Source organism: Microtus oregoni, unplaced genomic scaffold (assembly GCF_018167655.1).
Source record: "Microtus oregoni isolate MIOR12 unplaced genomic scaffold, Mior012 000043F_ref0000047, whole genome shotgun sequence".
Lineage (NCBI taxonomy): Eukaryota > Metazoa > Chordata > Mammalia > Rodentia > Cricetidae > Microtus > Microtus oregoni.
The window spans coordinates 4,964,957-4,977,275 of NW_024543210.1; the positions used below are offsets into that span (position 1 = coordinate 4,964,957).

Consider the following 12,319-nt stretch of genomic DNA (forward strand, 5'->3'; position numbering starts at 1 on the left):
AGGACGACCTTTTCTCCCCTTCCAGCTTTCTGTAATTCCATCTGGCAAAATTAAACACGGATTGTCAAAATCCAGAGACAGTGCTTGTGGTAAGTGAGCGACCCACCATGGCTCTCTCCTCTCATGGGCTCTCATGGAGGGTGTTTCTTCTGTCCCTTCTCTTTAGGATTTTCATCCCTAGAAGAGAAAAAAGAAACCCAGACTGTACGTACTGGCTTTGGGGGAGCCTAGGCAGTTTGGATGCTCACCTTACTAGACCTGGATGGAGGTGGGTGGTCCTTGAACTTCCCACACGTCAGGGAACCCTGATTGCTCTTCGAGCTGATGAGGGAGGGGGACTTGATCGGGGGAGGGGGAGGGAAATGGGAGGCGGTGGCGGGGAGGAGGCAGAAATCTTTAATAAATAAATGAATTAATTAAAAAAAGAGAAAAAGAGTCCTGGGTCTTTATTCTCCGGCAGCTCGTCTCTTGAAGGTGACTTCTGCATTCCTATAAATCTCAGGGTCGGGGTCAGGGGTCTGTGAGGCACCAACCAGAACACGGAGTCTTTCCTGCCACCATCTTAATCTCACAGCCCTATTACAAAAGTGCTGACCTGTCATATTTCCACAGATAATGTTGCTTGCTGTCTATTTATTTGAAGTTCTTGATGATTTGCATCCATCACATGAACTCGCATGGTCTGAAATATCTGAAGTCAAGTGGAAAATTAAAAGCAATTTGTGGCTGATTTTCTCTTTTTGTAAGATTTATTTTTATTTTCAAGTATGTATATGTGTAGATGTCTGTATGTGGGCTTGTGCCCAAGAGTGTAGCTGCCCGCACAAGACAAAAGAGGGTGTTGTGGACCCTGAAGCTGGAGTTACAGGTAGACGTGGGTGCTGGGAAATGAACTGGGGTTCTCTGCAAGGGCAGTATTCACTTTTAACTGATGAACCATCTCTCCAGGCTTGTAGTTGGTCTTCTATTTTTTTTAAAAAAATGTCCATCACTGTGAGAAGCCCCAGAGCTGTAACATCTAAATTTCCCACATACAATAATACAGGCCCCACAGGGCACTATACATGAATTTCAGCTCACAGCGTTTCAACAAGACGATTTCATCTTGGGGACATTCATTTGTCTGCTCCATCATGTTGCCTGCGGGCTCCACAGCAGCTCTTGGCAGGCTACAGGCTGACCACTGAGACAATCAGCTAATATTAGAGCCATGCTCATCACAGGGGGCCTGGGATCGCCAGGGTCCTGCCTATGTCCTGGCAAATGTCCAGCTGTCTCCCTTTGACTTGCTAAAGTATTCTAGTGGGGGTAATAAAGTGTATGGCCATTCCAGCTGATGTGGGAAGGCTTAGAATCTACACATATTGTGCACTGGAAGACATTACTGATATTCATATGTGCATACTTAAAATGCCATCTGAAGCTGCCTCTAAGCAGCAGTCTCGAAAAATACAGTGAAGTTACTAGAAGTCTGGAAGTTTATCAAGAATGTAAAGAAAACCTACTTATGGAGTGGTTTGGGACTTTCCACCAAGGTCCCACAGGGCCTGCTCATCTTGAGGGGAGCTGTCCAGAGTGAGGACGCAAAGGGATCCACAGAGTCCAAACCAGGGAAGATGTACGGAATCCTCAGGAGGACCAGATGGGGTAAGAAGCAGCGTGTCAACAGGATGCTACCAGGCAGCCAGGATGGTCAGAAGGCAGCACACAGGCATGGCAAGGTAGGTGGGCACTGCTTCACCCGCACATCTGCTTGCTTCACGAATGCCAGGAGCTCACGGGGAGGACATGGAAAATGAAGGGGGTCACTGCTGCCTAGACTTCAGACCTGAGAGCTATACTGTGTGTGTACTTATGGACAAAGGTCAGAGATCAACCTTGGTATCATTCTTCGAGTACCACATACCTTGTTTTTTTTGCTGTTGTTGTTTTGTTTGTTTTGAGGCAGGGTTTCTAACTGACCTGAAATAGCCAGGCTGGCTGACCAGAGGACTTCTGGGTTCAGTGCTGGCTTACAAATTTGGCACCACACCCGACTCTTTTTCTGTGGGTGCTGGGAATCAAATTCTGGTCCTCATGCTCGTATAGCGAGCACATTGCCGACTGAATCATCTCCCTTGGCCTCCATAGGAGCCTTTGAATCTTCCTTCCCCGGCTTCCATTTGTGTTTGCTCAGTCTGCGGATTCCTTCACAGACTTGGCCTCCAGAGGTCTACAGAGCCGTCCTCTGAGCGTGAGAACAGGAGAGCAGAATCAATTCTCCACTGAAAGGCACTCTCTTGAGTAAGAAGTACTTTAGGGTAACAGCTTCTGGGCCTTTGCATTGAGGCACCGAACTCTAGAGTCCGTGATATTCTCAGTTTGGATTGGCTGGACCAACAGATGTGACGACAGTGAGCTCACTCGCAGCATGTGACTCCACACCAGTGAATTTCACAGGCTTTAGCTCTTCCTCCACGTAGAGCAGGCATAACTGTTTCTCTTCTTCCTTGTGTAAAGGTGTTAACAGTATTCAATGTGTACACTACCTGTACACAGTTACCCCTTGCTTATGTGCAGAAGACACTCACAGGACCCCCTGCCAACACCGAAGCCCACGCATGCTCGAGAATCCCGAATAGAAAGCCAGAGGGTTTCCCAGAACCCGCGCACATCCACCTGGTTTGAGCCCAGCACACCAGGCAAGTGCCGTACCCCTGCTTCCCACCCCAGCCCTGTGCTTATGCCACATCCAGGTGATGCTCTATCGCCTCTGCCAAGGTCAGCCCTACATAAATAGCTGTGGCACTGTACTATTTAGAGGTCCCAATATGACAAAAAGACATCCATCTTTTTTATGTACTTTTTTTTCCCCAATAGGTGGTTGACTGAACCTGCAGGCACAGGAACCCACAGACACAGGTGCCCACTTATGTATGGGACTAGTTATGTCACCTACTAAGACTTTATTTTGGATAGTAGGACATTTTATTGTGCCATTTTAAAGCAGCAGGGAAAAAATTATTCTCAAAAGAGAGGCATAGTTTGGAAAGACCATCTGCTTCCGTTGGAAGAGCATACACACAAACTATAGCATGGAGGCATGCTATGGGAATGTTCTTTCTCCCAAATGCTGGTCTTTGTGTCATAACTATTCACATTCTTCTGTGTCCTGAGTGAGCCTGCAAGGCATTTTATTCGTAAATCTTATTGCCATCCCAGTGCCTATTTCATAGGTGATAAAAAGAGACCGAGGAGTTACATACATGCATTCATACATAGAGCTCCCTGTCTCTAATATTATATTTAATTATCCTAAGAACATAGCCCAGAGGTAAGAATACAGCTTCCACACTGGAAGCTAGCTTGTCACAGTTCAGCCCCAACCTAGTCCTTCCTCAGTCAGGTGAAGAGGGGTCTGAGCTCGTAAGTTCACAGCAGTGGGGCCAACCTTGCTGGAGACCTGGAACTTATACCTCTTGTGTGTCGCCAACCTGCCTGAAAATGGGCCATGTGCTGTTCTCTGTACCTGCTCTCGCGCCCTATCTCACAGCTGAACTTATGGCCCCCCTGCCTCTGCCCCTTAGTTTCTCATCTCTCAAGTCTCATCTCAAATGCTACTTACCCCCAAAAGGCCCTCTATCCGCCCCTCCATACATACCCCGCCTCCTCTGAAGTCCCCAACACCCATGTACTGTATATGATGGTCCCTGGGAACCATCTGTGCTTCCTAAGAACAGTGACTAGTCCCCTCTGGATGCTCAGGAGTTAGAGATTGGCCTGAGTTGGATCACACCATCATGCCTAGTGTGCGCCTGATGAAGACGGCCACTCTGCCCTCACCTCTAGGGTAGTGTGCCCGCCTGCTGAAGCTGCATTCCTGGTTAGAGAATGGTTCTCAGTGGATCACAAGATAAAAGGAGAGCATGGGGGTTTTATGCTGTGTGTGTGTGAGTGTGTGTGTGAGTGAGTGAGTGAGTGTGTGTGTTCTTTTAACCAGAAAAGACTCTTTATGATCACTGGACTGGTTTCCATTTTAAGCTAATTAGTAAACTGCATTTTGGCTCTGTAACTGGCTAGCTTAAATTTAGCTCATCTTTTCCCTTAAAGTCAAGCTGTCGGTGGGGTTTGTAAGATTTGCAATTAAAATCGCAACTCATTTCCAAGAGGATGCAAGCTTCCCCTCCCTCTTCTTTCCTATAAAGATAGTTTTGGCCCTACAGAGGAGGGCCCCTGAGTGGACAAAGAAGATCACCCCTGACTAGCAAAACATTCATGAGCCGGGTCAACGCCACCCTTGTTTGCCTTCCATACAAGCAGGACCCGTGCTCACAGCTGCAAAGTGTCCCCCGGGTGTGTAGCTGAGCCCCTATCCTCTACAGCATCCCAGTGGGGTCATTAAAGGTGTGCAGCAACTCCCCCCGCCCCCAGGCTAGCAGTGGAGGGCTAGCTGAGGTCCCCGAGGTACCAGCCATGCATATACTTTAGTTGCTATACACAGCAGGGTAGGCTCTGAGGAGTCTCAGGAGAGAAGCCGACTACAAGCAAGAAAGGTATACATGGGGGAAGCGAGGCAATGTCCAACTACAGAATATTACACAGTCATCATGGCCAACCAGGACACTATAGCTGAGGCTGGGTCCCACTGGGTTCCAAGAGTGCCTTGGAGAGGCGTCTGGACAGGTATGAAGGCTACAGTCACCCAGCCTCCTGCCTCTGACAAGAGTCATTCTGAGAACTAGAGAAGGTCCCCTGCCCCCAGACTCTCACCCTCGGGTCCCCAATCCACAGCCTCTGCACTTGGCTGAGACATTCTGCTCTTCCTTCTACTCCGGCTCCCCTGGAGCTATGCCAGGACCTCTTTCCCTAACCAAATCTTCCTGCCTTCTCCAAGCGTGGTTCAGAGGCTCCCAGTACAGCCCACCAACCCAGCACCCCAGCCCCATGCAAGTCAGATGAAAGATGCGAGTGACCGGTAGATGCTCACCCAGCCTCCTCGGAGCAGAAGAAAGACATCAAGCCTGGTCCTCCCTGTGTGAGCCACCCAGCTGTCCCGCCTCCAAGGGGAGCCTGGAGGCAAGGCAGACGATGAGCAGACTGTAAGCATCTCATGTCCCTCCTGGCCGGCAGTAACCATCCATTACGCAGGCTCTAATGGGACCCGCAGACCCCCCAGAATGCTCCAGGATCAGGGTAGGGGCTGTGGTGGGGGTGGGAAAAGCAATCACCTCAGTTAGCCGCCTCCTCTTCCCATCCAGGCTCCTGCTCTCTGCCACAAGACCCTGTGTGTCTGGGAGGTGGTAAGTAGGGCAGATGGGCTGCCTCAGGGGGCAGACTGCACTTAGTGGAATGAGCTCTGGGGCCTGGGAATTCAGCTGAGCAGAGGGCTGGAGTAAGACCTGTATCTCAGCAGTCAGAGCATCACCCTGGGGAAAGCTGGAACCCCTTTGTTCTCCCAGCAGCTCAGTCCTGAACAATGTCCTCCTTCCCTGGATCTGATACAGGGACTCTGGAAGCTTCTGGGTCCTTCTAACCTAGCCCCCTAGGGTGCTAGCCCAGTGGAAGCTCCTAGTATCTGTCCATGGGTCTTTCAGGAAAGGAAACATGTTTTATGTAGGGGCTTTGCCCTTCCTCTGGGGTTGTTCATCTGGCATTTGAAATGACAAAATAAACTTCCTTGGGCCAGCAAGAGGGCTCAGCAGGTAAAGGAGCTTGCGGCAAAGCCTGACAATCCTGAGTTTGAGACCCTGAGCCCACGTGGCAGGAGAAAACTTACTTCCACGGGTTGATCTCTGACTCCTTCTACATGTGCACTGCGGCAGATGTGTGCAAGTGTGTGTGCCCACACACATTCACTAAATAAATACAACAAAACTTTAAAAAAGTAACCTTCCGTTTAGGAAACCATGGCCATAGGTAGCAGGTATCATTATTGTATATCCATATTTAAATAGCAAAATAAGAAGCTGGAAGTCTTTTGTGTCCCTGCCCTGAGTGTGTGTGTGTGTGTGTGTGTGTGTGTGTGTGTGTGTGAGAGAGAGAGGGAGAGAGAGAGAGAGAGAGAGAGAGAGAGAGAGAGAGGTGGGGAGGGGCGTGTCAGGATATTACAAAAGTCTTTTCGTTGTTGTCTCAATTGAGGAATGAACCCTGAGTGACTTTAGGCTCTGGTTACTGTAGGCCCCAGAGGAAGGTGTTGGGAGGGAGGGTGTGTAATACAGTTGGCCACCCTCTTTATGGGACAGCATGTGACCATTCTGCACCCAGTATGCTCAGAATGCAAAGCCCTCCAGGGCATGGGTGGGGAGGGGAGAAACTGAATTTTATTTCACTCAGTGAGTGCCTCGTTAGGAGCACCTGCCCCTTGTCTGTCAAGCTGCAGAGCACCATGGGTCACACACGGGTTGTGACCCACTAATGGCCCATAAAATCAATTTAGCAGAGACTAAGGGGACCAGCTACCACATGACATATGTGGAACCAGGAAAATTATCAGAATGCACTTAGGGGGGGAAGAGACCTTTGTGCCACCTCTGCCATCCACAGGTACCCTAAGAGCACACAGACTTGGGACCAAATGATAAGAGAGCACCCCACAGCCCTGAGGTTAACAACTGTTGGGGCTCAGCACACCAAAAGAACACTGTGCAACGGCCTTCTGAATACTTCCACCCCTGTACTATGCTGCTCCTGGGCCTGCACAGACACTGCTCTCCGCAGCTATCAGCGGCTAACACCGAGACCCTTAACTGGCCAAAGTGCTGAGAATACATGACTGTTGAGGGTTCCATCCTAAATGGGACATCTGTGTCAACACCCCCCACCCAAGGCTCAGTGAACACCGCCAACTAAAGAGGGACTAGCTGGAGAACAGGGGTAGGGGGTGAAGCGCTGGCTTCTGAAGGTGGCATGGCCATTGCACTCATGAGTTCCCAGACCTGCAAGAATTGGGGCCTGTCGACATTCCATCATGGGTGGGGGAGGGCGTCCTGAGGCTCCAGCCCACGAGGAGGAACTGTGGGCAGTTAATGTTTGCTGTGGGGGAATGGGCATCCCTTTCTTCAGTGACGTAGCCATACATACATCACCTGTGAGTCAATAAACAACCACTATCTTCTGTGTTAGGTCTCAGACCTGGGACAAGTTTCTAGCCTCAGGCTAACAGCAACAGCCATGACAATTGTCCAGAAGACAGCATTCCTTCCCATTCTCCAGCTGTTCCCTCTTCAGTGATGTTCACTGAACCTTGGGGGTGTTGATAACTGGGGTGCCTAAGCTCAGGTTCTCTAGCATCCCTCGGTCCCTACCTGTTACAGGGATGACCGGTGTCTTAATTAGGGTTCACGATTGATGTAAAGAGACACCATGACCACGGCAACTCTTACAAAGAAAACATTTAATTGAGGAGACTTGCTTACAGTTCCGAGGTTCAGTCCATCACGATGGGGAGCATGGCTGCATGCAAGCAGGTATGGTGCTGGAGAAAGAGCCAAGTGTCCTACATCTTGCAGGCAACAGGAAGTTGACTGCCAGTCACACTGAGTGAAGCCTGAGAAAAAGCCCTCAAAGCCAGCCCCCACAGTGACACACTTCCAACAGAAGGTGTAGCCCAGATTAAAGGTGTGCCCTCCAGTCTCGAGGGCTGGATTAAAGGTGTGCCCTCCAGCCTCCTTCAACAAGGCCACACCTCCTAATAGTATACTCAATAGTATACTCCCTATGAGTTATGCAGGCCAAATACATTCAAACTACCGCAGCTGGCACACCCTGCCCCCTACCCTGAACTCTTCAGCCGTGGGCTGGACTGCCCCTTTCCCCAGTGCTCTTCTCTGAGGACCCAGGCATTTGGCTGTATCTTCTGGTCCATGTTTGGCCCTTTGGCCTCTTGGCCATTGTTCCCCTCCCTGTCTCTTCACGTGGCCCAGTTCAGTTTGCTGGTCACGTCCACTCTGGATCTCCCAGATGTCTCTACAGGAGAGCCTGTTCTCTCCCTTATATCTATAATAAAAGCCTCAAACCCTAGGAGCAGTCATAGCCTCCTTTTATGTCTTTCTGTCATTCACCACCGAGTCCTAAAATAAAACATAACAACATAAAAGTAGCAGGAGGAATTGATAGAAAGAAGGGGTTCAGTGGGAGCAGGAGGAGGTGAAAGGGAGTACCAGGACTGTGAGAATCATCAACGTGTGCTGTGTGTGCATATGTGTGTGTGTCTGTCAAAAAATTAATTTTAAGAAATTTTCAAGAAGCATGTGGTGGCACATGTCTTTAATCCCAGCAGTTAGGAGTCAGAGGCAAGTAGATCTCCAAGTTCAAGGCTAGCCAGGGCTCTACACAGAAACTCCATCAGAGAGACGGGGGGAGAGGAAAAAAAGTAAAAGGAAGAAAGAAATTTTCAAGGATTAACCTCATGTATCAAATCTCTCATTTTTGAGGCCTTAAGGCAAACACATCTGTAGCACAATGTGATTAAAATTCTAAGACATGAGCTGCTGTTTGTCCATCCAACCGAGTCAGGAGAAGGAGGCTTAGAGAGTGGGAGGTGATCCACAGACAGCTGGGCCACAGAAGCCGAGCCCCAGGTCTTGTGTGAGTCCCCCCCAGATCCTCTGCCGATCCTCAAGTCACACACACTCTGACACATACTAAAATCCAAACCGAGGTGAGAGTCCCTCCCACCACAGGCAACAGAGTCTGAGGTTTATGTCTAACCAAGTCAGCTAACGAAAGTATCAACGTTTGGGGCTGGAGAGAAGGCTCAGGAGCCAAGAGCAGTTTCTGCTCTCCCAGAGGACCTGGGCTCAGGATAGCCTGTCACTCTGGTGCCAGGGGCTCCAACACCTTCTCCTGGCCTCTGCAGCTACCCACACACATTTTCTGTCTCTCAATCCATCTCTAGTTCTCGGTCCCTCCCTCTCTTCCTCCCACTTCCCCTTCTTTGCGCCTCTTTCTGCAGGAAGATGGACCTCAATTTTAAGGTGGAACCCAGACAGCACATGTTAATCCTAAAATGAACCAGACACTGGAGATATTTGACAAACATTTTAAAGCAACACTTCTAACAAATGTTCTCAGTAAGATAAAGAAAACATGATCCGATCAATATAAAGATAACACGTCTCAGTCAAGAAGTCTAAAATATAAAAGTGAACTGATCGCGGGCATTGTTCACAATAACCCAAAGGTAGAAAAAAATCCAAATGCCTACCATCTGGTGAACAGGTAAACAAGTGTATTATATGCACACATATAAATGCAATACTAATAGAAGCCACAACACGGATGAAGTTGAGACATTACGTTAAATAAGAGAATGCAGACACAAAACACTTCATAGTTTATGATTCCCTTTTGGGAAACTGCATAGTTTGAATGTGAAATGTTCTTCATTCTTCATGAGTGTGAACACTCAGTCCCTAGAGCTCCTTTGAGAGAGTGTGGAACCTTCTGGACATGGGGCTTAGCTAGCAGATGCAAGGCCATGAGGGTGGGCCTTGAGGGTTAGAAGGTTTAGTTCTCCTGATCCTCTGAGATGTAGTAGTCCTTAGGACCGTGAGTTGAACCCCAGCCACCATGCCTTCTCCATGATGACAAACTGAGAATACACAGGCCTGTGAAGAACAAGCAAATCCCCCCCCCAAAAAAAAAGAACAGGCAGATTTATAAATCTATAGATATGAAATAATGAAATAGACCGTGGTTACCAGGAGGAGAAAGTGATTGATCAGGAGAGTGGTTTTCTGTTTGGGGTGAATGAAAGGTTTTGGAGTTAAGTATTGACAATTGTTGTGTAACTCTGGAAACACTGAGAGCCACTGGTTTGAAGTCCTACACAGAATCTAATGAGCATGGTACAAGTGGACGGTGTCGGAAATCAAAGGAGCCACTGGACGGACTCTGTGTCTGTGGAAACGACAGAAAAACCAGCAGATTGGAAGAGAGATGAGTTTAAAAGGTACTCAAAGAAGGGAGGGGAAGGACAGGAAGGAGGAGGGGAAGGGGAAGAGAATGAGGGCAGAAAGGGAGAGGGAAACAGAAAGTCTAGGTGCTGTTGGAACTGGACAGATAGAGCTAACTGTGTGAAGATGGAGAGGCGGGAAGGTCTGAGAACAATAGAGGAGGCAGTGGGGCCTTGTGTGAAATGTGCGGGGGGGTGGGGGGGGCGGATCAAGGAGCTAAGCCCCTGAACACTTCTACACAGAGGGAGAAGTGGGCAAGACGGCATAAATCCTTGTGCTGCCCCACCCCCATCCTGTTCCCTAGCTGGCTTCCCTGGGAGATTCAGCTTCTGAGGGATTTTTCTTTACATTTAAATTAGAGGACTTTAAAATTGCTTAGACCTGACTCTGACTCCCCAGAACGCATGCAAAAACCACGAGAAATCAGGTGTAGTGGCTTGTGCTTGCAATCTCACTGCTAGGGAAGGCAGAGCCAGGTGGATCCCTGAGACTTGCTAGCTGACCAGTCTAGCCAACTTGCTGAGTTCCAGACCAATGGGATGCCCTGTCTCAAAACAAAACAAACAAAAATGTGGACAATGACTTAGGAATGACACCCAAGATTGTCTTGTGAGAACAAACATGCAGGTACATTTGAATAAGTAAATAAATAAATTCAGTGTTCCTGTTTAATGCTCTGGGCAAACCTGCTTACCAAAGCTGGTTGTAGCTGAGGTTAACCCAAATTCTTCCCTACAATTTTGAAGTCTCTTCTTCTAAGGCATCTCAATCAAATACACAGTCCTGCATGAACCCTACCCAGACTCCACCTCTCTGCCAGACCCTTCCAGCCTGTGAGCTCTCCCCCACTACACAGAAGGGTTCTTACTGCTGCTCAGTCCAGTCTGGAAACCGCATGTCCATGTGAAGGTTTCCTTTAGCACAAGGCTCTGTGATGATCAAACTTCCTCACCACTAAGACACGCCTCGGCCATTGTTAGAATGGACCTCACACTCAATGCACACCTACAGTGTGGGGGTAACTGGCACTATCCTTACTCAGTACAAAGCCAGTGGGAATCCAAAGGTGGACCTTTAAATCAGGATGACTCATCCTCCGTCCAGATGCAGTCCAGATGTCTATCCCCTACCCGAGCCTGGTACAGAATGGACTCAGCAAGCATTTCTCGAACCCAAATTCAAACCCAAGTATTTCTTTAGCTTCCGTCTGTAGTCATGTGTGTGGCCAAGTAGAAACCTCAGAATAAACATAAAGTGTTGTTTGTGTCACATAGGATGTCATCGGTGTGTGTGTGTGTGTGTGTGTGTGTGTGTGTGTGTGCGCGCGCGCGCGCGCACGTGTGTGAATGAGCAGAGGGAGGCCACAAGGAAGACAGAAAACAGCAGTAAAGCAAGACCAAGCTCCCTTTACCATCACTTTGACAAAGAACAAGGGATTTTGTGTCATTCTGAGACGGATTTTGTAACTTGCAGACATCCTGCATTTTCTCAGCTGGCTGATTCCAATTCTCCATCCGGTTTACAGAGAAAGAAGCTGAGCTTAGAGAGGATGTGTCCCCCAACAACAGCGACGAGAAAGTGCTGGAACCCAGCCCGGCTCCCACCCATGAGTCCGGCCTCGCTGCCCCTCTCAGCGGAAGCGAGATCCACCACAGAACCTCTCCTCCTTGCAATCTATCTTCAAAGCCCACTTTCCACAGAAGTCCAAGCTTGGCTGTGGACATATGAAGTAAACCCTGAAGTTTCTCCCCAGGCCTTCTTCTCACACGGTCACCATGGCGATGGGAAAATATTATGCAGTGGAGGAATTATGGGAATATGAATCAGCAGAAGCAGGGAGAGAGACCTCTGGAAAGCGGGGACTCCCAGTGGACACGCTGCCTTTTCAAAGTAAACCCCTGCGATGATGGATTGCCCTCCGCTTCCTGGAGGAGCCAGTGCCAGCCTCGTTGCATTAGTGGCTGACCCGCTTGCTCCGTGCAAACACTTCTTACAAGAAAAGCAATGGCCATTTATTAGCGTGATTGCTGCTTGGCAACACAGAGTTATGGAAATCTGCTGGCTTCATTAAATTTTAAACATTGCTCCTTGCCAAGTGAAACAAAGTATTGATGTTGAGCCGGGTAGACATTTAATGTTGTCCAGCAGAATTTCAATGGTGAAGACTTGAAGCCTGATTTGGGGGTTGAGTGCTGGGGTTGTTGGGATGGAACGCTGAGCCTAAGCTGTGGTTGGCAAACCCTCCCCCCAAAACTTCTAGCTGATCTAAGTGTGTTTTTTTTAAAGTTATCTATTGAGTTCCTCAAAATAATAAAAAAAAATAAAATTCTAGTATGAACCAGCAAGTCCACTTTTGGATATACATCAAAGAACTAGAAGCAGGA

At 48.7% G+C, this 12,319-nt stretch overlaps 1 protein-coding gene across 2 annotated transcripts in view; it reads right to left on the reverse strand.

Moving 5' to 3' along the window:
- Window positions 1–12,319, reverse strand: part of Eml1 (EMAP like 1) — a 168,434-nt gene that overhangs the window by 117,139 nt on the left and 38,976 nt on the right. The window contains exon 1 of one of the 2 annotated variants that reach the window (XM_041633161.1): window positions 5,208–5,226. The exons of the other annotated variant lie outside the window; for it this stretch is intronic. The gene's annotated coding sequence lies outside the window, so the exon portion shown is untranslated. Of the gene's footprint in view, window positions 1–5,207; window positions 5,227–12,319 lie in introns of those variants that run through there. 2 annotated transcript variants of the gene reach the window in all.